This window comes from Tyto alba, unplaced genomic scaffold (assembly GCF_018691265.1).
Source record: "Tyto alba isolate M040663 unplaced genomic scaffold, T.alba_DEE_v4.0 Super-Scaffold_10, whole genome shotgun sequence".
NCBI lineage: Eukaryota > Metazoa > Chordata > Aves > Strigiformes > Tytonidae > Tyto > Tyto alba.
The window spans coordinates 451367-474254 of NW_024881262.1; the positions used below are offsets into that span (position 1 = coordinate 451367).

Consider the following 22888-nt stretch of genomic DNA (forward strand, 5'->3'; position numbering starts at 1 on the left):
TGCAGGCAGAGGCAGGGCTGTCCGTACAGACCCGTGTGAAGGACGGCATTCAGTTCCTCAGTAAACCTCTCACGGTGCAGTCAGATGATGATTCATGTGCAGGGGTGGACTGAACTGCACGCCCAAAGCTCTCATGACCACAGGCTGCCTTCCACATCCCTATCTTGGAGGTTGCTGGCCCTGAAGCAAGAAGAGAGGAGCAGGACACACAGCAGCCTCTGTGTGTAGGCTGTAACACGGACCACACCGCAGCAGGCCACGGCCCCCGTCGCGCCGGTGTCCTCGCTCCCAACCCAGCCGCAAGCAGATACCTACAGAGCAGCAAGAAAAAGGCAAACGTGTCTGCTGGTTTTCCCCGGCTGATCTCCCACCCTTTATTATTTTCGGTTCAAGAGATTTTACGAGCCGGTTGTGGTCTCTTTGTTAAGTCCCACTGGCTCTATTCCATGTACTTGTCCATTTTCCCCTTGAGTCCCTGAGAAATCTTTGCAAACGCCCTTTGCAAAGCGTTCTGCAGGGCTAGTGCTGCTGCACGAGGAGTGACCTTCTCTGAGTTGCTTTGAACCTGGCTCTTACGAGCCTTTGCTCTTGGTAGGCACCCTTATCCACCCTGCTCGATGGCTTCTAGCACGTTGCCTTTCTCTGAATCTTTTCCAGTTCTGATGTACCTGTTGGACATGAGCCAACCAGAATTGCAAACGGTGCTCAATGTGTGCCTGAACCTTGGATTTGTACCCTACCATAATTATGTCTTCTGCTTTCGTCCCCTACTAATTGCCAGTGTTAAAGCTGTTGGGTATTTTTGACCACTGCAGAGCACTGAGCTGACATTTCACACTCCCTAGCACAAGCTGGAGGCCTCACTCCTGCCTGGTAATGGTCAGCTCATCTTTTATAGGTGAAGCTATAATTTTTTCTAGTTACATCACTTTACAGTTATATACATTAAATATAATTTGCTGTTGTACTGCCCTGTACTCAGTTTTGCTAGGGTCTCATGCATTTCTTCGTAGTCAGCTCTTACTACTGCAATGTATTGAAAGAAGTGCAAGAAATCTTTAATGCGCTGGGCTGTAAACTGCACTGAGTCAGGAGCTGCTAGAAATCCTGTTCAGCATTTTCTGTCTAGGGTTAGCAACATCCAAGAGAGTCAAGGCAGGAAACTGGAGATGCTTACAGCATCACTCATCTCAGTTTAATTTACTGTCAGATGTAAATCAATGCCTTAATCTCACCGTGATAAAGATCTTTATGATCTCTGCAGTGGATAAAGCTGTTTGGCCAGGCCAGGTAGCCAGTTTTAAACCAGTCACTATAATCCCCTTTTCCACCAAAGCAGGTGATTTTGTAATCACTGTATATACTAGAACCCCCCCCCCCCAAGAAATCTTGTTCTATAATGTTAGCTGCAATACTAAATTTACTTTGGACTTCCCTAGAGTACAAGATGGAGTTGTTAGTTTGCTTCATTTTCACGTCACAAACTGCACTGACACATAACATACAAAGCTAAGTTTCTCTGCACTGTTACATGAACAAAAAAGATTAGAGTGGCATCTTTTTCAAGAATGATGAGCAAGCATCTTTAGTTAGATGAAGTCAGGAAGTCTTGTGGTTAGACACCCACTTAGAAGCCACAGGACTTGGCTTGTTTCCAGTACCGAACAGATTTTTTACATTATCGTTGTGCCCCAGCTTCCCCATTCAGGAATTTTGTGAAGTTCAAGTGATTCATATTTCCTAAATCGATTTCTCTTTTCCTCCTATGACCATTTTGACTGACTAGGTTTGTTCTTCTACTCTTTCAACAATAAGACTTAAATATGAGTCAAACTGGAAGAAATCAGTAGCACAGGCTGTACTAATTTTCACCAAGAGAACGCCCCCAATTAGAGTTTAATTGTGCTGTCATGGCACTGTCCACATACAAGGTCAACTTCACTCTTCTCAGCTGACACAACTCTGTTCAGCTCAGAAAAGCCGGGGGGCACACAGACAGCGGCTGTGATGACATTCCTTTTCCTCTCGGGCAGGGGTATGCGAAGCCTCTGTAAAGGGCTGACTCACACGCTCTCCTCCTGGTCTGTTCCAGCAGCTTTCCCAGGATCAAGCCATGCAAACAAAAGAACTCATGAGATAAATACCAGGAGCCTCTGGACCCCTCGCTTACTCCCAGCAAACTTTATTACTGACATACATAGTGATGAGAACCTCCTTTGCACTCCTCCTGGCACATCTACTGAAGGATGTGATTCAGAGGTGGCCTCTTATTGTGGACAGGATGGCGTTTCTTAGTTTTCACAATAACCAGACATTAAAACCCAGATGACTGTACCAGAGCAGCCCTGTTTCTTTGAGCGGCAATGGCAACGTTTGGCACATATCTCACGTTTCCAGCGAAAAGCCCTGGTTGCGTTACCCCAGAGCAGAGTACAGCATGTGCTTCCCCTTCCTCCTGATGTGCCCGTTCCCCACACGCTGCGCAGCGCAGGGCAGCGGCTCTGGGTGCTGCGGGGGGAGAACATCCCCAGGAGGCTCTTGGCACCGTGTATCCAATCCCTCCACATCAGCAGGCCTGGGTTAGTGACAAGGCAGATAAAAGAATAAGGCCCAAAGTCAGCAGACACCCAGTGCAACCCCTGAAGATGTCTGCTTTCAGTAGCTGAGTCTGGCTGCTTTTCTTAAGGAACCAAAAATTCTGTCTGGTAGTAAACACCTTAGGTTACCACTCAGAAAATAAAATAAAAAAACAAAAAAACAAAAAACCAACCAAACAAACAAACAAAAAAAACAAAACAAAACAAATCAAACAACCGAACAACAATCACCTAGCCGAGCCTTTGGGATGGGAAACCTCAAAAATCCAGATGAGATGGACCCAGCGTGTCTCCTGCCTGGAACACCTGCGAGCGTCTCGGTGCGGTGGCTGGTGCTGAGCTGCTGGCTGGACCCGGGGCCGGGCGCGTCCCTCCTGGCTGCGGGACAAGCGGGTCACGCCGGGGGGGGACAACTGCCCGGGGTCCAGCCAGACCACTTAGGGCAGCGGTGCGTTGCCCAGGCCAGCGGGTCCAGCGCCGCGCTGCCACGGCTCTCGGGAGCGGGCAAGGTGAAGCAAACAAGGTGCACAACACCAAACCTTCGGGGGGGGGGGGGGGGGGGGAGAGCAGTTTTGGTGCAAAGACTCTCATACTTGAGAGTCGTTCTTCGCAGCGAGGCGATGCGGGCAGGCAGGGCTGTGCTCGCGGGTGGGCTGTGCAGGTGCCCGTGGTGTGCCACCGCTGCAGCACGGAAAATGAGGAAAGAGGGACTCGCAACTCAGTCGCGGGGCTGAAGAGGCGGGTTCAGATCCTGCCACAGCTTTGGCTCACGGTCTGTCAGGGTCCGTACATTTCAAGTTCCAGAACTTAAGCTTTCTGTAATTCAGTTTTGCAAATGCTAGACAGTGTTTTTGCTACAATCTAGCGTATTTCTCAGTTCTATCCACTTTCCATCAGAGTAAACGAAACCCCTAATTTTGCTGTCTTTCCTCACTTGTACGTGGATGACAAGGAAGTCAGCTTCAGGGAGACCTTGAGAACAGGAGGGTGGTAATAGCTGTGAAGTGCCCTGTCCAGTGAAGTCTCAAATGAAAGACAGGACAGCTTTGCAAAGCATTATAAAGTCTTTGAAAATTAAGATAATAGCAAGGCAGGCCCATATCTTTTGCTAGCGTGTGAGACTCAGAATCGCTGCTGTTGAATAGCGTTTCCATGCCAGGAGCCTGCACCAGCTGCTACGGCTGCAGATCAGCCCTTCGGCTGACACCAAAGCTTGGGTGGTGCTCCAGATCCTGGACTCCTTCACCTCTGTACCACCAGGATTTCTTCAGCACAGTCATTACCAGCTCACACATACCTGCCACACCTTCCAGCACACGCCTCTGCATTCCTCGTCCTGCTCCAAGCCGTGCCTTCTTCATGGGCTGGCGCTCTCGGAGCTCACATTCACTGGCTGCCTCATTCGCGTGGGCTCAGGGAGTCCTGTGAAGTGCTGGTGAATCGTGGTCGTGATGAATTTCACCCTGACCTTGCAAGAACAGATCAAGGGCAGATTTTCCTGTCACCTAACCAGTACTTTTTGGAAGTGTTTTACAACTTACATAAAGAAAATCAGTGCTGGGAGTACCTGATCTGTAGTGGCAACCTCTGGACCTTGCTACGCACCAGCTAACGTCCATCACTTGATGCATTTTTGTCCATTCTCCAATCTGTGACCAGAACTTGCAAGCTTTCTCCCAGCCTCTTCTCAGCTTATAAAACTTTTCCTACCACCTCTTACGGTTACCGTGTCTCCAGTTCCCAAGTGCTGTTGATATTTCCAGCTCTCAGAGTTTCTGTCTCCCAGGGGCTGCAGTACCCGGCAGCTCTGACGGAACAAGCACCTGACCCTGGAGGGTACCTTGACTCTGGACCTTGGCACAGGGCAGCTGAAGAATGATCCCGCCTTCCCCCCTTCTTGTTGTTCTTCTTACACGGCACCACAAATCAAAACCTCAGATTGGCACAACTCCTATTGTTGTTTGACTTGCAGTCTAGAAAAAAAAAAAAAAAAAAAAAATCAAGCTCCTCATTTCCATACAGCAAGTGGGAACCAGCGGTGGTTGGCAACTTTCTAGCCTTGGCCAAGGGCAAAGGAAATAGTTAATCTATCACTCCTTTGAAGCACAAATCTCTTTGCTTCTTATCTGGGCTAGGGAAAGATCTGAGTCCTTGAATAATATTAAAACACTTAGCTTAGGCTGATTTAATTTCCCATTTTTCTGTTCTATACTCAAATTCTATGCCTGGATTTTTATTTAATCCTTTATTTTTAAGATTTACCTGGCATCAACTGTTTCTCAAAACTATTAATTCTGTTCAATAATTAGACTTATTAGCTGTTTACCTAACATCTTACCAGATTATAGTTCAAATGGTATTCTCTTCTGGGAAAAAAAAAAAAATCGAAGAAGTGATATCTCAAGAAGCGTTTGTTAGATTTGTATGGCAGAGAAGGTGTCCCCGGGCTCTGGGTGGAAAAGATGCCTCAGTGCTTACCCTCGTTTTCTTCCTGTCACCTTTCTGCACACGCAGGTCCTGCTGACCATCAGCTGTGAGGGTCATGGCAGGTTAAGGTGTATATTTTGAGAACTGGTTGATGGTAAGTAGGACGCTGCTGACAGGTTCACTTCGGGCCCTTCACAACAGAGCGTCCTTTAGGAGAGAGGCCTGGGAAGAGGATGGAGCGATGGAGCCATCCCGAGGGAAGAATGACCTGGTGGTGGGAAGGGCTTCTGTCTGGGATTGATCCCAACTCCAGCCTGCTTTGAGGCTGTGGATTTCTTTTCCTGGTTCACTGCGATACTGTTTTTATTTAGGAAACTGGCACACCTTGAGGTGTGATGCCACTTGTCTGATTACAGCAGAAACTCCTCTGACCACACACCGGTGCGAGGCTTGCTTGCTTTCTCAGTTTTATTTTCTGCTCTGAGATTTGCAGTCTTACATCCATGCTATATTGGCATACACAAAACTGCACTTTAAAGGTGGCCAGTCTGTTTTCACTGAAAAAAAAATCCCTCCTTCTGGTATTTTTGCTAGGATCAGTCCCCAGAATACAATCCCTAACACAGGGAACATGTTCCCCACTGATGTGCCAGACAAAAGTTCATGGCTTTGTCTTACTGAAAATGAAGTCTTGATTATTCATGCAGTTCCCAATGAGTCACTCCACACCCTTGAATTATTTCTGACAGATGTAAAATGCCTTCTGCTGAATTCCTACTCCAAAGAGCCTTTTGCATGACCGGTTTATCAGTGAATGTGAGCAGACTCACGATTCGCACTGCTTCATCACCATGGCATGTATAATACTAAATGAGATGACTAGGGAAACCAGACCCACCTATTTTTTGCCATAGGCTCACAGCCTCCAAAATCTCCCAGCAGCCACACAAGAGGTGTTCACACAGAGCTGGGGGGCGCACCCTATATTGCCTTGTGGATCTCAACACAGCTACGCAGATGAAAGAAAACTGATCGGCTGAGGGCATACGTGTTCACTCGCAGGGATGGTACGGGGACTGAAGTACTAACCCAAAGGCCTATTTCTGCCACTTTTCACTTGTTTGCTTTCTCTTTGCTGCCGAGAGTGTGCTTAGCACTGGCTAAATACTCAGCTGTGGTGCAAGTCTCGCGTGGTCACTGTCCTCGTGTGCGGGCAGTGGAGGCCAGACCTCTCCAGCCGTGAGCTAGCGCCCGCTCTGCTCCCCCAGCCTCCCGGCTGACCTGACCTCCTTTCAGCTGGAACTGCACTCGCGGCGGTGTTTCCTCGCAGAGGGGCTTGGTGCACACCAGGACACATGGGGAAACTTTCCCCCCCCGCCTGCAGAAAGCAGGCGTAGGGTGTTTCCCACAGGCGCTACGGCTCCTTCCTGAAAGGAAGGATCCCCAGGCCGGCCTGAGGATTTTCACAGAGCTGCTTTTTCCCCCAGCGAAAAGCTCTTTTAGGGGCTCCAACTTTGAGGCGACCCACAAAGCAAGAGGGCAGCTGCAGTAAGGATGCTGAGGGGCACGGGCAGCGCGGAGCTCCCCCTGAGACCCCACGCCGCTGTGCTCCGCTCCACGCGGGAGCAGGAACAGCCCCGCGGCGATGCGGTAACGCTGGCGCCGCGAGGTTTAGCCTGCTCAGACGCAATCGTTATCCTGTACACGACGCTGCACGTGTCTCGCAAGAAATAGTGTGGCTTGCTATAAAAGGGAGCTCTGCTGTGCACCCGGGCACTCACCGTCAGGAAAGGCCACGCTGAAGCCCCTGTCGTCATACCTGCCGTTAGTGAAAGGGCTGATGCGCTTTCACTGGCGGCTGCAAGCATTTCAGTGACATCCCCTAGCAGGCCGTCAGTCCTGGCACAATAGGAGCCTGAAGACACGACCTCTGCCAGGTGAGATTTTAGGCTGGGATTCCACGTTTTTCTCCTGTGGAAATCTCTGTCACTGCAGAACAAAACAACAGCACCCAAACCCATGTTAAGCAGTCATTTTAGCAATTCCATAATCTATTATTCATCTGGCTAATTAAAAAAAACCCACCACGTATTAGACCTTACAACTGTGAATTTTGTATTTCCAATAGTGAAACTCCCCACTTCTTTTTATTTACAGATGGCCATGATGATACCTTTCTGTTCAATAATTAATCATTTTTATGTCAGGTTTGACTTGTGTTAGAGAGTTAAATTGAGTGTCTCATTCAAGGAAATCTGTAATTGAGACACAAATCTGTGCATCTGGGCATCTGTGAAAGACTTCAAGATTTGTGCAGATGACTAAGTATATGTTTTTAAACATGTATTTTATTACCTTAAAGGCATCTCCAGAGGGTGTTAGTAGACGCTGATCTGTCATCTCTCTGTCTTGGCTTGTCAGTAGACCCACTGGATTCTGACAGCTGAAGAGAGGCTATTAATTAAAACTGCCAGGTTTTGTCAGACTTTTGTCATACTCCCTAGATAATTCAGTCTTATGCATTTCAAGTACCTTCAGTGGGAATATGACCAAACCTTTTAACTCCCCACCCCCCACCCCTCCCCCCAAATTCTATGCCACTCTTTCTAAGAAAGAGGATTTATTCCTGCAGCACTAACCCTTTGCATTTTGGGGGGGTCAGAGTTAAGGAGTGCCCCGGTTCCTGCCGACTGCCCGGGTAGCCAGCCTGGGAGCAGCTGGGCAAAGGTTCTGGTATTAGCTCCCCACCCTCGTGAAGGTTACAGAGGATAATGCCACAAGTTTTGCAGGAATAAAGAGCCTTTTTCTTGCTTTTCTAAGGAGGATCTATGCTAGAATAAGCAAACAAAAATTGGACCTGATTTCACATCCCTCTGCTCCCACAGCTATCCTCACCGGAGTCAGTAACTCTGCTCATGTGGACCTTCGGCGCGGCGTAAGGACTCTGAACTATTCAGTCTTAAAGGAAAAGTGTTATTTTTGCATGTAACTATGACCTATTTTTTAATTTCGCTATATATACAAATTTACTGTTTGTAGAAAAATCTATGAATCCTTTGAAATGCAGAGGAAATGATCAGACCTTAGAGGCGTATTTAGAAAATGCCAGTTTTGCTCATTTTACATGTTTATAATTGTCTCTGGCCATATTATCATTGATGATTTTCCACGGTAGCTTTCAAAGTAATGTTGTTTTTTTCTGGATATTCAACATTGCTAAAAGCACTTAAAATGTCAAACGCAAGAACAGTTGTTTGGTTTTTTACCTCCCTGCTACCATCTAATACAGATTTGAGCCATGAGCCACCTTGTAACAGCTTCTGAAATCAAAGTAAAGCTAGATAATTTATAGCATAGCACAAACATATCCTATAAAGATGCAGAAGTATCTTTCATTAATCCATAGCATGCAAATGGACAGACCTTATTATAGCTGAAGCAATACTAATAAATAATTTATATTTAAGCACAATGTATACATATTATAATTCTGTGCTTGTAGAGCTTTTTACCCAGCCTCACCGGAGGAAGGAAACCGATCTAAAGAAAATCCAGAATAATATATTGTTTCAACTGGAAAAGAATATTTGGGGGTCATACCATCACCAAGCTCTAAGAACCAAGACAGCCCGTGCGGCCCCACCGCAGCCCCGGCTGGGAGCACGCAGCCCCTGTGCAGGTCCGCCCGGCCGCACGGCGTTTCACCACTGGTCACTCCTGCAGGACGTGGTGCGACAAACCGGACGGCCCCACGTGCCTCCCCGGCTTCGTCCCATCCCACAGCAGCCTCTGTGCACCAGTAGCAGGGAGCTCACTCTGGCGCATTCTTGGCAGAAGCTATATCTGCACATTAGAATTAATATAATTAATTATATTCATTAATAGGGTTACTCAGGGATTGTAATCTTATGTTCTATAAGCGATGGCCACCAGGGAGTCTACACCTAAATGCCACTATCCTCAATGCCATTGAAGATATCCTTTGAGCACACTAGGAACCTCAGCACCCTTCGCTCAACTACCTACGCTTCGGGCAACCAGAGTTAGACCAACTAAAGTCAAGGTTGTCTAAATTCGACCTTTCAAGTCCAGTTTATGCTGCCCGAGCACACAATTTTATAGGAGAAATCAAGGATATATGATGAGAGGTTAATACCAGCTTCTCACCGCCCTAGACTGCGCTAACAATTATTTTGTGTGGATGGCTTGTTCCTTCCATGTATTGCTTGGAGGTGGATCCTCTTCAGCAGCCTCTTCCGTGTCCCAGCAGAACAAAGGGCTATGTCATCTTCCTCAGGAGTGACCCCCCGTTCGACTGGGATGCCACAGATTTGCCTCTGGGGCCAACCTGAGCTGAAATAGAGCACAGAGAAGGCTGGTTTCAGGTAAGAGAGCACATGCAGTTTGCACATTCATGAGGTTGTTGGCTGCAGGCTTCCATGTGGAAGTCACACCAGGAGTGAATGAGTTCCAAAGGGAACTCATACGGCACCTTCCCCGGGGGCTGCACGGAGGCCGCTATGGAGGCAGGGAACTGGCACCTCGGATGTTGGAGGGGATGTTCCCACAGCTCACCTGGATCCGGGTGGTAGTCTCCAGAGACTCCGCTCCCCATCACACTTTTTCCTCTGAGGCGTCTTCTGCAGTAACTAACGTGGTAGCCAGGTTTTCTGTTCTGGGTCCCTTCTCATGGGCCTGCCCAGGGAACGAGGGACTCTGGGCCACCTTTGGGCCACCTCTCATGTCAAGGTCAGCCTACCCGAGGAGCTTGTTTTTATTCTTGATGCAATGCTGGCGTCTCATAAGACCACTTCTTGCTGTCAGTCTCCACACTGCACAATGCAGTGTAAGCTCTAAGTATAATGCTGAATTGCAAAGTGGCACGAATAAGAGTATCTGCCAATGTCTGCACATATATGAGGTCAGTGGGTTTACATTCCTTCGGGTCAGAAAACAGAACAAGTGTGATCTCATCCCCCATGCCAGTTTCTCCACATTACAAAGTCACCGCGAGACGTGACAACACATTGTTCCTGCTCCGGGAGGATGGGACTGGGGGTTGGTCTGCACCGCTTGGGAGAACAGACTGGAAGGAACAAACTCGCACAAGCAATCTCGAGGCAAGAATGCAGCAGAAATCAAGCACGCTGGTCTTGCCACAGCATGAAAGAGCCGAGCTCACAGTATATACCTCCAAAAAACCTTAAATGCCTGGCCGTTACTATATTTTTACCATAGTCACTTCTGCTCCTTACTAAAACCATACTGTATTCATGAGGGACTGCAAGATCTTAGTGACCATGTTTACTCTGTGGCTGCCCCCCTGGTGTACAAGAGAGGTCTAACACTTTAAAGTGATGTATATGATCTGGTGTCCAGCCGCAGTGATCAGCGAGGGAGAGGAAAGCAGCACGGTGGGAGGCAGCTATGCAAAACCTCCACAGAGGAATTGTATTTTCTCATTCCTCGTTTGTTATTCTGTGTGGTAATGTATTAATTCCTTAACTAAACTCTTTTGATTATTTTTATAACCCTTACTGATGTCACTCTGAATATTACTGTTATCCTTATAAATACACAATCCCCCTTTCTGAAGAAATTTTAGCCATCCAGCTAACATGCCCTATGACTTTGAAATCAGTACAGTAAATTCATCAATGGAATTGAAAATAAAATTAAGCTTTGGATGAAAGCTACGCTATATACCCCTAAGGCTTATAAATTCACTCTGGTCCAAGGTGTAACTACATGTCTCCAAAATGAGTATCATTCTGATGGGTTTCATACGTTGCTTAGACAGAACTAGACGGTTATAAAGGCATGTCCTGGGTTAAGGAGACAAATGTGTCATACAGAGGTTTACGTTAAGGATGGGGATTGCTCAGGACTGCTATGGGTAAAGCAATTTTATTCGTTTTGGCAGCGTCCAAAGGCTCGGAGTCCGTCTTTGCACACCTTTGCTCTCTGTAAGCGAGCTTGCTGCGACATAATCTGCCGCGAGTGGGAGCAGCCCTGCCCCCGGCTCCGAGTGGCCGGGGTGTAGCCGGCTCTGACGGGCACCGCACGGTGCCGGCACGGAGCTCGGCCCCAGCAGCAGATTCTGCTGCCTGCGCCGGCACGGGCAGCCTGGCTGTAACGGAGAACGGAGAGATTTTCCTGCTGCAAGCACACCGCGAGGCCACCAAGTGCACGGGGCTGTCGGGAGGAGCGGGCAACAACGAGGGCCCGTCACGCCGGCACTGCCGGGACTGAGTTGTCGCATTTACTGGGATGCAAAAGCCACTGGACAGTGTCTTAAAGGCCTGGTGGTCTTGATCCTAGAAACAGGAATGCATTCATTCTCCTCCAATTTAGCACAGAAACCTTGGGCTTTCCTTAAGCACACTACACGAGAGTTGAAGTTAATGTTGGTGATTGGCAAAATGCCTCTGACACCCATTTGGATCATGTTTCACTGCAGAAGGATTGTCTTCCTAGAGACTGCCACTGACGTATTTGTTCAGGACCTATCTTCCATGCTCAGAGATAGTTTCCTACTTCTTTTTTTCAAAAGCTACAGAACTTTAATATGCTTGCTACCTTTGGACCCAGCCCTGTAAATCTTGCTCCCATGAATAAGCCTGATTCATTAACATTCACACGTCATGAGAAAAAGCTTTTATGGAATCATGTTTTGTAAGTACTAGTGAAAAGCTAAGCTAGATAGCACCTAGATAAGACAGTGATGAATGCATGATAACCTTTTTTTTTTTTTTTTAATTTATGGTCAGATCCTAACACCCACAAAATGACCATACATATTGAGTAACAAACCAACGAAGAAGTCAAATTCTGAAGACCTACTTGGATAACGCAATTATTCTTTACAATGCATAAATCTTGAATAGGGCTCTGCGAAATGGCAACATAAAAATAATCATGATGGTGATGAATTTAAAATGTTCTCTAAACAAAAAATTGAGGAAGTCTTTAGAGAGGTCTTGTGGTGAACTTGATACATCTTTCCACAGTTTTTAATTCTGAGTATTAGTTATTTCACAATCTACAGCGCTTACTTAGCAACTGCTAGAGGCTATTGAATAAACTATCATGGCAACATACAGCTTTTGCCATAGGCCAGGATCATGAAACTATGTGTGGATCATTTGTCATCCTGAATCTGCCTATGCTGTTGTTATTTTATAACTGCAGATCTCAAGGCGAGTAACAACGCTAGATGTTTATCAACCTTATTTCAAAAATGGAGTACCTGTGATGTAATGAGATTAAGAAATTCACCTGATATCACTGAATGAATTAGCATCCATCCAAGGATTTCCTTATTCCTGGTGTGATTTGTAATCCACTGCACAAGAATGCCAAGACCACGTCTTACTGCCATTCACCATGGCTAGGGCATCAAAGGACTAGGCATTAAACCTTCTTCACTTTTCATGTTGCTTTTTTTAAAGAAACTCTGTTATGACTAAAAAGAGGACTTCAGCAGCTGCAGAAAAAACCCCACAACGTGCACTCTTTCGCCATATAGTTCCTCTCACAGGTCTACCTCTCCGTTCCCCCATTCTGGTCTCCTGAAGAACCGTGACTCCAACCGAGTGTTAAGGCCTGACGGGACATTGCTACGACAGATTTTTGCAGTTCTTGACTCTCACAGGAACCTAGCACGTAGCCTACACAGCCATGGTACAGGTCATTTCTCTGGCTCACAGAACTGTGGGACCCACAGACTCCAGTTTGTTCTGCGTTGCTCTTGCCACCACCACAGCCACCAGAGACAGAGCAATACCTGGCATTATTTTTCCAATTTGTACCTGGGGACATAGAAAATGGAAGAAAACTGGCTAACTGCGGTGGCACAAAGTAAGGTCTGAGAAAAGGCTATCACTGTCTGCTGACAAAAGTGAGGAGAACGTAGCATGAACCTCTGCTGAGAGAGAGAGATGCCGCTGTTCTAGGATCACAGGATAGCTCAGGCTGGAAGGGACTTTGGGAGGTCTCTAGTCCAACCTGCTACTCAAGGTAGGGCCAGCTATGGGGTCAGGACGGGGCACTCGGGGCTCCATCCAGTCTGGTCTTGAAAACCTGGGAAGGTGGTGACTGCGAACGGGCTGCCTGCTCCACTGCTCGACTGCCCTCGAGCTGAGAGTTTCTCCTCCTACCCAGTCCGAAGCTCTTGTCTCAGCCGATGCCTGTTGTCTCCCACCTTCCCACCATGCAGCACTGAAGAACCTGGTGCCATCTTCTCAATAACCTCCTTGCCTCTACCGGAGAGCTGCTGTTAGATCTGCCTTGAAACCTTCTCTTCTCCGGGCTCAGCAAACCCCGGTCCCTCTGCCTCTCCCCACAGTGCAAGTGCCCCAGCCCCACGACCATCTCGGCAGCCTCCTGCTGAACTTGCTCCAGTTTATTGGTGTCTTTCCTGGACTGGGGGAGGCCAAAGGGAGCTGAGCGGAGGGGGATAATCGCTGCCCTCGAGGGACGGCGGCGCTGCTGCTGCCGGAGCCCAGGATGCTGCTGGCACCCTTGCTGCCAGGGCTGGGGGCTCGTGTCCCGCTTGCTGCCCACCAGACACGGGGGCCTTTCAGCAGAGCTTCTCCCCAGGCAGCGGGGCCCCCGCCTGCACCGCCGACGCGCTTCTTCCCTGCCAGCTGCAGGAACTGGCATCTGTGCTTCCCGGATTTCATAAGGGCCACTGCTCCAGCCTCAGTATTTCTGAGAGGCAGAGTGGCAGTTCTGCACATTTTTTTCCAGGGGTAATGATTCAGATTGTGACTTACTGCGACGGGAATCCTTCAGGCACAAAGATGATGCCTTGTTTCAAGGGTGGATTTGCTTGAGTAAGGACTGTCGTTATTTAGCTTAGACTACCATGGCTTTTTAGGGACTGAAAATTAGGTTCTCCAAAAGTCCATACAAATTCAAGACAAGGATCATATTTACACAGAAGTGATTTTCCGTATAGAAGTGTGGGGTTTGGTCGTCCTTTTAAGCTTCAGGCAGTCACTGAGGAGAATAAAATAAGAATATACAGCCATGATATTTTTATGATATTTCCTTTCTTGGGCCTTTTTTGGGGTGGGTAATCAAATCTTCCATGAGCAGTTGGCATACGGTTAAAAAAAACTGGTGGAAAATGTAAATGTAGGAAATTGAAGCAATTGATATGCAAATCCAGTAATTTTCATGGATATCCACTGGGTACTCCTGAGGTCCTTTGTGTTACCAGAAGTCAATTTTTACAGAGTCAGATTGTACACAGTGTCTGTGTTACTTTCACTTGATAGTGCAGTTGTTCCAGATAGATACCAGCACAGTTAAGAACAAGGTTTGTCTTGCATTATACTTTGTGAGTTTGGACGCAAACTTGACATCAAAATTCTTTGCCTCTGTTGTTTTCTTCTAAACACTTATACAATGCACTAGTGTACTTTAAAGAAAACAACTCTGCTAATACTCATAAAATTTATGAAGAAAAACATTGCTGAATTACTCTTCTTGTTTTATAACCTGTGAAAACAAGCTCATAAAACTCTAACACATCTTTAACTTCCCTGCCTTCCAAGATATTCTGATACTTTTTCTTTGCAACAAGGCATGGTGGAGACTGTGGACAAGTGCTTTCAAGTTCACTCATTATCAGAGCTGTGATGTGAGCTTGTAATTCAGGTTCTGTGTTGTCTGCGAAAAAACGTAGAATGCTCATCTCTGCCCCCTGCACCCACCCAGATGTGGTATCAGATTCTGATTGCTTTAATCATTAAAAATTTTGTTCTTATTTGAATTAGCGTGCTGTCTAGGTAGATTCCTTACAGACCAGAACGTTGCTATGCTATGTGTTACCCAGCTTTTTCTGCTCTGCATTTGTAGATCCCCAAATGGCTTAATTTACCACGAGTTGTTCCCTATAAATGTAACTGCAAACTAAAGGAAGGAGGATTGTCCTGCAGTCATGATCCTACCACCAGCGCTCTGGCAGAAAGCTTTTTCTTTTACAGTTGAGTGGGCTAGGGCCAGCAACTGGTGCAGAGAGGAATTTGTCCAGGCTGGAATGAGGGCCAGCGGGGACTGTGAGGGTGTGGTTTTTCATTTTAGTATTTCAGCAAGACAAGGCTGAAAGGTATTAAGTCTAATGATTTACAAAGCGAGAACAGGGTTACAGGGTTCCTATCTACGTGCAACTGCATATGAGTCATGGAAGGAAGTAATATACATTACACATTCTACAGGGTAAAGTCATACGAACCTGTCACTTGGGGTTTCTTTGTACATAATGCAAGTCCCTGTCAGGTTCCTGTTACTGACTTTATTTCACATCCCACAGCTTGTCTTTGTGAATACCGGCCAAAGTAAAATCCCAGACCTAACGACTGTTTTCAGTTATGCTGATGTGACCTAAATGTACATTCTTATGTAAAATCTCTAGCAACCTGCTAGGAAGACAGAAGACTTCGACTTGCAGTCCTCCAAGTGCTGTGCTCAAGAACCTTGATGGCCAAGCACTAGATCACCAGCCCTGGGAAGCCACTGCAGCTCCGTAGAAGTCAGCAGCGCGGACCACACATGGAAAATCTCACATCAGGAACCTAGAAAATCCCCTCCTGCTGCCACACATGAAAAGGGGGAAGCAGGAATGAGAAAGGAAATGCAATAGGGAGGGCTATAAACAGAAAATGTGGGAGGGAATTGAAAGTATCTTCCTTCTCCTTGCATAACTTTATCTCCAGCTTTCCAAGTTTCTGCTCTGCATCACCCCTGTTATAAGCAGAACCTCGTTTCCCTTCTTGTCTGAGAACACACAACAAAGGATAGGCTCAAATACCCTTTAGTAATTTAACACTCAAAATTACTTTTCCCCCTCATATCCTATGCAGTGTCAAAATGCATCTGCAAAAACACAGATGCAGAAACAACAGACTAGTGCAACATGTATTATACAGTGCATATATATGCTCAAGATAGTTTACACAATGCACCGCTTAGTGTTCACAGGAGTAGGCAGGAGACCAAGAAATCCTAGATTTTAATTTTACTTTGGGCACTGACTTGGTTTGCAGCTTTGAGTGAATCAGGTTTCAGTTTTATTATCCGAAAAAAATGGGAGATAGTATTTATAAGCCTTATGGAACTTCAAGGAAAGTACCCTGCAATCCACCTGTTAATTACATTTCAACAGAAGCTGAAATGTCTCTGCACACCATTCACAGAAGTGAGACCGACAGTACATGATACAGAAGATGCAGCGTATTTCTTTTAACAATTGGGTGTGTGATGGTATTGAAGGCCTCGCTCTGTGAAGGACACTGGAAGAAAAGTATTTTCTTAGGCATCAAGGTATAGAGTAAGAAATCTGAATATGTCAGCATTCTTGAAAGGAGTAATTTCAAATAAATTCTTATGTGTGTACTGTCATGTTAATTTGAACAGTATGCCTGCATGCACATTTTAACTTTAAAATAATCTGAACCTCCTTCTTGCTACTTGCGTGTACACTGATATTGCTTAACCTTCATATTCTTTCAGAGCTCACCATGAACTTTCCCACATGCTAAATCTATCGTACCATATATTTACTTACCATTATAAAAGTCTTTTACCACATGAGTAAATACTGAAATACTTGCACGGGTTAACCGTGATGTTGGTCTACATAGAATAAAAATACAGTTCCACTGCCCTGTTTTTCTGTATTTCAGCATCATACTTCCATCACCTTCGTCTCCTCCGGTTTGTTCTGACCTATGCGCACTCGCAATGATCTTGATGACACGATAATCTCCCAACCGGAGCAGACTGTGACTGGACAGAGCCAGCCCTAGTGTCACCCTGGGGAGAAACTCGGATTCACTGAAGCCAATACAGCCATCAGACCAAGAATTACGCCCTGTGTGCTCCGCGGAAGGGAGCTGCTTGCCACAGTCACCCCACACCAGGGCAGAAGAGAGCAGGAGCACGCCCACCATCTCCTCGTCGCGGCAAGGCGAGCCCCCATGCTGAAACAGCCCAAGGGCCACCCACACTCTGACAGCAACGTTTTCTCATAGCCCGCATCCTTCCCTTCAGAAATCTTCCATTTATAGTTCACATCTTGTGCTCAGCTTGTTTTGCATTCGTTGACACAGACCAGCATTCAACCAGCATCTCTGAACAGTAAGGACTATCGGGTAAGGGCCGTGCAGCCCGCAGGCAAACCTTCCCGTCAAGGCGTCCGAGATCTGGAGGGCCTTGGCAGATCTGTCAGGTTTGTGTTTGATCCACTGTATAGCGTTGTGCAACCTGCAATTCCGCAACAGAGAACAATATTGATCTCAGTTACCGTCTCTGCCCTTTGTTATTGGCATCAGATGAGAAAGAAAAAAAAAACAGATCTGAGATAATTAGATGGAGAAAAGTCCTAAAGCTTAAAAAACCAGGGGATCTTTGATCTAGACAATGCTTGATTCACAGTAACGTATGTAATCTTCTGAGTGCCTCACTGAGGGAAAAAAAGTGAGAAACTGAATGGCTTTTATACGGTCATCATAACACAAAGTGAAGTTGCTCATGCTGAAACACCAGGAAATTTAGAAAAAAACTTTTCCTTTTTCCTTGAACTGATCCTCTCTTCGTATGACTATATCATCTAAAAATTGCGCATGACTTAGTGCTGAAAAAAAGCCCAAACCTCCTATACTGGAGAGACCACAATAAAACTGCTTACAAGCTGAATTAGTCATAATGTACATTACTATGTGCTGTTGAAGTGAGTTATCTGTAGAGTATGAGTATTGGCCAACACAAACAATTACTATTGTCCAAGGAGGGAAATCTACATCACTCATGGTATTCAGTAATGAGACCCTGTCTGTCTACTACTTAAGTAGGGCAGGTGATTTTTTTTTTTTTTTCATTTTCAAACATTATATAAAAACTAAGAAACAAATTAAAAATACAGGCCAAATTTGTGTTGACATAGAATAGGATTATTCAAGTCATAGAGTAAATCCAAAAGCATTTTAGAAACATTCTCAAGGCAATCACATGTATGTGAGTTGAAATTGTTATTGTCTCTAAGGAGGAAGGTTGAAGAGGTGAAAAAAAAAGAGGTGAACAGACAAGTGTAAGATTTACTAATTCAGAGAGACATAGTCCATATATTTTCAGAGAGAAAATCTCCTTGGAGATATTGGATAATATGTCACATAATAATTGCCAAACTTCTCATTTTATTAGGGTCGCCCATTCTCAAATGAAGGCACTTTATCTTCACAGGTTGGTGTCCACAGTAAAAGGAAATCCTGCTGTTCACTTCAGTAAGAAAGAGATTCACCTCTGTATTTTCCACTATTTTCCAAACCATATTTGGCTTTAATATAAATGCATCTGACACTTCTTCTAGTATTTGGAAGCGTATTAAAAGAACCAGTCATAACAATTTGATGCCCGCAACTTCAGGCAGCATTCAGAGTGATATTTAATCCCTGCGTCATCTCCTGCCGAGACCAAGCCATCGCCCAATGCCACAGTATGGGAAAGGCAATAGGAATCCATTGTCCTCACTGCAGTTCCAGCAACTGTTGTTATGTATGTTATGTCTGAACCCTCTGGTTGTGTATTCATCTCAATTTCAGATCCAATTAAAAACTTCTTGAGAATTCCACAGGCTTTGTCACCAATTCAGGTTAAAGTTAAATCATCGGCAGTGCCTGCACTTGACTAGCATTTTAATAAAAGAAAAAACCCCATGAATCTATGCATCAGAGTGGAAAGCATTTGGAAACAGCTTCTTCATGTTAACAAGCATCACTAAATCTTTCTGAGTGCTTGCTGACGCCTACTTCCAAAATGCATTTTTATGGAAATTCTGCTTGAACAAGGATTTCCAGCTTGATTCCTGCATTTCATGTATGCCTGCTAGTATTGGCTTCAGTTACTCAACTCTGCATTTTCAGAAGAGAGCAATACAACTTGAAACTTAATTCTGCATGATATTTGCGCTGTTCAGTACATTTATCCACAAATAAGAAAGTCACAGTGCTGCTTCTAATTCTATCACTAACTAAACAATCATATAAGAACTGTGGTTTTTGGTATCACAGAACAACTTGGTTTTGTAGTACCAATAAATGTATTTGGTTATCCTAACCAAAATTTGTTTGTTTCTTTTTTATGGCTTTGTATGTCATGCTACAGCAAAACAGCAACTTCCTCTTTTGAAAAGGAAGGACAGAAATTAATTTTCTCGTGCATCAGTACCAAATTGTTACTAATAAAATGGCCTAGCCCTTAACCTTGTTTACTACAGCAAGGCAACCACTAAGGAAAAATATGCTCAGTGATGAAGATTTGGCAAGCCAGAAACCATATTTTTATTTACCATGTTCTCAGCACATTACTATTTAATTTTTGCAGCCATTAATATAAGGTAAATTACACTGATACAAATAGAATATCGAATTAACATCTGTACCTGAGACTCACTGCATGGTTAAACAAAACCTCATTAAGGAGAAAGGGAAACAATAGTTGCCTGTTAGAGTAAACTAAAAGAATATTAACAAATATTTCTTTCTGACAAGTATTTTCTCAATTCTCTCGCATAATGCACTTGCTGATGATTGCAAAGGCCAGTGTAAAACGGACTCATATGTTCCTGTCCTGCTGACACCAGCTACAGAAGCAAGCCGGTTACCAATTTTGCAACTGGCACTTTATATATAAATCTGGTTTTGAACTACTGTAAGTGCTAATGGGTGGGGAAGCAGAGAGAGTATTAAAGTAGGGGATTAGTTCTGGTAATGTAAAAGCGAAACGCTGTTTTCTCACGGGACACATCTTGAGAGCGCGGTGCCAGACAGCGCTTCCCTGCTCACCCGTGGGTTGGGTGCCTGTCACACGCTCCCTCCATGACCCTCCAGCCGAGCTTCTCAGAGCCACGGCCGCTGTTCTGGGAACGGCCAGAGCCCCCAGAAGTGGGGATTTCACGGCGTGCCGCTCAAAAGGAAGAGCACTGGGCACAACGGCCGCGCAGCAACGGCAGGGCAGGTGTGCGAGGAGGGGGGAGCCTGTCGGTGCCCGAGAAGCCTGGCCCATTGCCTGAGCAGAGCACGCGTGCTGCTGCTCCCATCCCGACGCTCGCCCCGTGTTTCTGCCGCCGCCCCTCACCTTCTCGCCTCCGCGCCGGCGTGACGTTTGGTCGGCTGCAGCACTGGGGCACGGGACGCGGCAGCCTGGGTGACGGGGTGTCCGCTGCACGGGTCAGCACCACCAACGGTGACAAGATCTCCCCCGGGATAAAGCCAAGGACCGAGCTCAGCTGGCTCTGTGTCTGCTCTCTACCTACGCTTAAACTCGGCTGCCGTGATGCGACGCTTGCTGCAGAGCAATGCTGACGTCGTGCAGCCCGTCTACTAGTTCGCGTCAGATCCTGTCAAATTCATTCAAACTTCAGCAAGAGTGTGACCGTGGTTGGGAAAAACCCAACCACCACCGCTCTCTTTCTGTAAGAGGGAGTCACTAAGTCCTGACTGATCCCTGCAGAGACCACAGCTCCTCTTCTTGGACACCGCTCCGTATCAACAGACTTTAATGATTTTCAGATGCCTTCACAGAATATAAGCCCCTGAAGAAAAACACCCTATGGTCTTAACTTCCAAAATTTATAAACTAATTTTTATCCATACGGAATGACTTATTTATAGTGCAACTGAGAAGAAAAATCCTCCTCCAAATGAAAATGCTTAGTATATAACTGCTTTTGCAATGTATTACTAATGAGTTTCCACACTATTTAACAGCATCAGGGCAATTCCACTGGTCAGACTCCTAATGGAGAATCTGTTAGGGCTCACCATGAAATAGGTGATTATTACTGAAATCCTAGTAGTGATTTTTTAAGTATTGTGATACTTTTAATTTAACCCAGAAGTAAGTTTGTACCGCTTACATCAGTTTACTCTAACAAGCTTCAGAATATTCACTTCCCTAAATGTTCTGTTTTCTCATTTATCTCAGGCTCCCAAGCCAGAACTCTGAAAGTGTTTTGAATCTGCACACACAGATATATGCTGAGATCACTTCTTCAGCATTAATGATGAAGGACAACAAATTGTCCCTTTTCTTTTAATCAAGTTTATAATGGAAGTCTTCCATTATAAAATAATTATGATACAAAATGCAGATCCTCATAAACAGCTGTTGCTTGTCTACTCCTAACACTTTTATTTTTGCTGAGTTATCTCTCCATTTCACTGACAGTTCTATTTCAATGGATTTCAGTGCAACTCTATAAGTTTTAAAACAAAACTGACAGTAGAAAAATGGAGATTTATGTGAACAAAATTCAGGTTTATATTCCCCCCATCATTTTTGTGCCTGACAGCATGAGTGTTTCAGTAGGTGCAAAGTCACAGGCTTTTATTCTACCTCCTGTACAGTCTGATGAGAAAAGCAGGAATTAGCCACAGAAGTATAACTTTTTTGTATAATTTTTTTGTATACAGCTTCCATTTGGAACCAGAGAGTCCATCAATTCATTCTCCACTACAAATCCAATACTTGTGCTTTTGTAGAAAAGTTGCAGCTATTATGGAATGCAAGTTTTATGTAGCACGTTTATGCAAAAAAGGCCAGGGAACCAGTTTTGGCTAATCTGTATCCCACATGATATGGTAGCAATAGAGCTGTCAAAAATTACTCAGAAGCTAAGCATGTAGAAGTTCCCACACACCTTTATTTATCTAGCTCTAATCTTTGCTCTTGAGTGCATGCTTAACCAGTAAAAAGGGGAAGAAAAGGCATTGCGCTGGTTGAAGTGAAACGTGAGGGGCATAGATCCAGGTTCACCTTTGAACCCGAGTATCTCACACACTTGAACCAAATAAATGTTGTCTCAGCTAGTTAGAGAGCATAGACATCACCGTTCCAAACAATCAGGACTCCCTGGAAAGTCTATTTAAATAGGCCATCTAAATATTATTATTATTATTATAGAGTTGCTGTCGCTTTAATGTCTACTCTGTAACTTCTCTCATCTTACAAACAGATGATCTTTCTACTCCACGCTTCCTCTTACTTTTACACTACAAATATTACATAAGGACCTACACTTCAGCAACTCAGTCCTGCAAATTGATCTATAACTATAGATCAAGTTATGCCACAGGTTATTTAAAGTATCTGACTAGCTGTCTAAAATTCCCTTTTTGCTTAGACAATATCCAATCTTAATTTAAAAAAGTAAATGTTCTGCCATTATTCATGCTTCTAACACTGAGATATAATTGATATAGCTGGTAAAAAAACTGAATAATTGTTTATACATGAAGCAAAGTCATTACTTACTGTTCAAAGAAGAATTAGTCAAGAAAATGAGCAACCTAGATTCCATGAAATTCAGCAATGAATTATTGAAATTAAAGTACCATTGAAGTACACTCATGCTAAACAGAAAAATTTAAGACAGACAAAGTCTGTTGAAGAGATGTGGATTTACTCTACCATTGTTATTAGTCTTTACTCAATGTGAGTTTGAAATATATGGGTGAATATGCTGCTGAACTCCATGTAAGGTACCTGAAACCATTCACATTGCTCTTTTAACTTGGTTAAATGAAACCTGACCTGGACTTCACTTGATCATAAGATTGGAATGCTGAAAATGCGGTAATCTATTTGTATATCACATTGAAGAAATTTTGTGTGTCTTTAAATTTCATTGCACTCCAGTTTATTAACTAAATATCAACAGTTTACAAACTTTTTCATGTTCAGACTGAGAAAGAAAAGACAGACCAAGCTGACTTATTTATCCTAGAGCCAGGATTTATACTTCCTGGCTTTTAAACTATGGACCAAACCCAGGTCTGCTCTTTGCCTTCTCTAAAAGC

At 44.9% G+C, this 22888-nt stretch overlaps 1 protein-coding gene across 15 annotated transcripts in view; it reads left to right on the plus strand.

The window, feature by feature from the left end:
* Positions 1–22888, plus strand: part of TSC22D2 (TSC22 domain family member 2) — a 125198-nt gene that overhangs the window by 64687 nt on the left and 37623 nt on the right. For 6 of the 15 annotated variants that reach the window (XR_004408837.2, XR_004408831.2, XR_004408820.2 and 3 more), the window contains one exon: positions 7910–8500. The exons of 3 other annotated variants lie outside the window; for them this stretch is intronic. The gene's annotated coding sequence lies outside the window, so the exon portion shown is untranslated. 6 more of the 15 variants (XR_004408818.2, XR_004408826.2, XR_004408828.2 and 3 more) reach the window with 4 other exon arrangements.